Here is a 3,803-nt window from a genome sequence, read left to right on the forward strand (position 1 = left end):
TTTCCATTCTGGGACTTTCATTGAAGAGGAAAAAAATGTATCGCTGACTTTTGGCTCCTTGGCACCAAGAGCAAGGCAGTGAAGATAAACTTAATTTTATTATAATCATTATTAAATAAAGATTTGGGAAAACAGAAAGGGCATATTTGTGATAGAAATTATAAGAAATTTATGTAAATAACCATGAAGATTTTATACATCCCTTAGGCTCCAACGAATATTCCAAATCCTTACTGCCCCTTTGGAAACATGATTTTTTTTTTTTTCTTTTCTGAGGACTTATCAATTCTGGGGTTCCCATTAAATTGAGTCTAAACTGAAAAAGTGCTTTCAAGATGAGAAGCTGGCTTTAATAATCAAAATATTTGCTTACAATGGGATGCTCTTTCCTTTCAAGAACTAGGCTTTTAAATTCCAAGGTTATGGTTTTGTTTTTATTGCAGTGCTTAACCAATTCACGTTCTCCTACCGTCTCTGGTAGCTAAGGTACTTTATCTCCTGTTCACAAAGCAGTGTGTCAACATAGTACAGTGGAAAGAATACACGGTCTGAAGTCAGGGGTTTGAGTTCAAATCCCTCTCCTCTTCCAATCTACTGTCAGTGTGAAGCAAGTTGCACTACCTCGCTGACCCTCAATGTCTCTCTGTAAAGTATTAATACAAATCATTTTCATCATGCCTGCCTCAAAAAGTTGTTATAAATACCAAAGGAGAAAATTCATAAGAAGAAGAATTGCAAATTTAGATTAAGGGCCTGGCACTTGGTTTAAAGGTAGAACTATAAAAAATCAAGACCAAACAGCAGACTAGAGGGGGAAAGAGCTAAATAGTATAATGTGATAAGTGCTTGGATGGAGGAAAGGAAAGATTTTAGAAAAGCACAAAAGTAGGACATCAAAAGCACAACAGGAGGTAAAGGAAGACAGAGAAGGCCAGGCTCGAGCTGAAATCTGAAGCTTCCTCCACCACCTCATCAGAAATTCCAGGTAATCAGTAATGAGTGACCCCACTGCATGATTCTTCTAGTGCAAAAGCCAACGTGCTTCATTAATTACCCACACAGCCCTGGCCAAATCTCCCCCACCCCACCTACCTACCAGTTAAGCATTCAGCGCTCTATTCTGGGCAATGGGGAAGTTCTTTTAAGTGCAGGGAAATTGCCAAGATGCAATTTGAAGTCCGAGTGAGTAAAACAGGTCATGTTTCTTCTCTCTTTTGTAAAAGCACACTTCTGTGTCCTTAATTCTTCTGCCATTTTACATTAGAGCATGGATACCTAGCATCCAGAAGGTATTTGACTTCAGACCTTTGTGGCTTTAGGTTACTCTCCACATTCAGACTACATACAGTCCACCTGCACTGGCCTCCAAGATGAAAGATGACTCTGGAGATAACATATTCACATGAAAACAAAGTGACAGAAGACCGGGAGGGGTGAGGGGGGACAAGCTCATCTGTATAAATGCAGCTGTTGAGATATGTCATGTTTAAATGTATATTTTTTTTGTACAAATTATTCAGTTGCTTATTATATACTGGGATTTATTTGCAATAATACAGAATCATCAGATCATTGCTATTTCTCCACTCCATCTCCTGTGTGAGTTACTTTATAAAACGCACTAAGGGAAAAAGAAAAAAAAAAAATCCTCTTTCCCACCCAAGTTGTGAGGGTCATTTGTTTATTTTGCCTGTTACTAATATCAACTTTATGGCACATTTTTTGCCTGCTTTAAAAAAAAAAAAAAAGTGGCCTGTGTGGATCTATTCAGTATATTATTTATAGTGTTGTAGCCAGATCTCTTTAGGATAAAAATGTAAAAACTTTCTGTAAAAATTCCTTATTTTAAGTAAAAATTACTAATTTCTCCCCAACTTAAATCAGCTCTTACTTGGCTCCGTAACTACCAAACTTTGAAAACCGCCCTGACGCTTATCAATAGACCAGTCTTCGACATGCGTTTTAGTCATACTTCGTATCCAATCTTGCAATTGCAGAATGACTTCTTTCCCTGTCTGGCTAATTAACTGATACGACACTAATCCTTTGCACATCTGGTACTAAATGTTTGCTCACATGGGCTCCCCAGTGAGGAAGTGTGGCCAAACGGCAACGTAGCGTGTGCTTGATTTCACTTTAAAATCTTCACTCTCTGGAATTAAAATCTTGAGATTAAACATCTGGATTTCAATGGCGTCCCCAGGGACTGAGACTTATAGTTCTATAGAACGCATATTGCACATAATATAGGCTTGTTATTTCTACATTAGCAGTGCTCCAGCCGGTGCCCGCCGTTAGCTTGTCAGTCTCCTGACACATCATTAATAAACAGGTAATTTCATAACTGATTTCCACCTAGTGTCATGTTGAAAACCACCTGGGTTTTCATTTTCACTAACATTAAAGGGATAAGCTAGAGGGAGGCCGTTATTATTAAACTGGGACTAATTTAATTGAATAATGGATCGAATCAGCAAAAACAAATGCATATGCAGGAGGATAAAAGAAATTTCCAGGCCAACGGATAGGTCTGGATCCACTAATGAAAATGGGACTGTTCCTTCCCCTTCCTCTCACCAAACGTACACATTAGGAATTATTCCGAAACTATGCCCACTGCCTCCAGGAAATTTCCAAAAAACACCAAGGAAGCAGCCATTAGGGGGAAATCTATACTTTTAAAACTGTGACTTGTGAAATTAGGTCTATGACATGCTTATGTATTCACTGAATTTTAAATTAATACCGCATGTTATAGGCCAGTAAAGATTAAAAACATACTCACCAAGGTAGGCCATTGTCACAGTTGGCCTATAGATCTGGCTAAATGTGTAGTGACAGATAATAACATGGTTAAATGTAATTGGAAATGATCACTTCGATATAATCCACACCTTGGCCTATGCTGGGCATTGTTGTTGTTTTTTTTTGAATTCTGATGTTACCATCTTATCAGCAGCATTCCTACTGCATTGGGAAGTAGCTAAGAATTGCTATGGCCTACATTCATAGCAGCAGAAAGAGGTCTATCTAGTGGTTTCTACGGTGCCTCTCAGTCTTGTGATGTACTTCTGGAGGAATTTTTAACTTGCTTCATGAACCAAGGCTAATAATTTAATATCTTGATCTATGACTTCTGCTCATGTGAAGTTTCAGTCACAACATGGAGCCCAAAGAATGTATTATTATGGCATATGCTAAGTTCTTCCCATTTGTTATTTAGCAGACTGGAGGAAAAAGCTGTATGCCATCTACTTCTCTTTGACCTTCCCTTCCATTTTCGACCCCATAATGATCTGTTTTCCTTCTTCCCATGAAGTATTTTAAAGAACAGATTACAAAATCTACTCTTAGTGGGTCAGGAAAGATCCTGAGTAGAAACGGGGAGATGAAGAAATCTGATGCCGAAATTTCCTTAGTTGTGTGTTTTCACAATCAAATTTGTAAGAAATGATTCAGTTTATGTATAAACACTGAATCTCGCTGGTCATTCAATACAATCTAATGTATGTAGTGAGGAATGTGAACATAGCTATTATATCATTTCTATTCCAGAGTTGAAAAAAACCAGAGGAACAATAAAGATAATTATCTGAAGTCAGTAATTGCCTAAATTCTGTCACAGAGGTTATGGTGGAGTCAGGATTAGAACTTGAATGCTTCCAAAAGAAAAATAATATCATACCAACACGTAACACTATCTGAACTAGTCCTCCTCCTTCATCAACCTTATCATCTAAAGGCCTTCTTGAGCCACACAGGTCTTTACAGCTGTTGTGAAGGTCTTTTGTTCACAGTCAAAA

This window comes from Phocoena phocoena, chromosome 19 (genome assembly GCF_963924675.1).
Source record: "Phocoena phocoena chromosome 19, mPhoPho1.1, whole genome shotgun sequence".
Classification (NCBI taxonomy): Eukaryota; Metazoa; Chordata; class Mammalia; order Artiodactyla; family Phocoenidae; genus Phocoena; species Phocoena phocoena.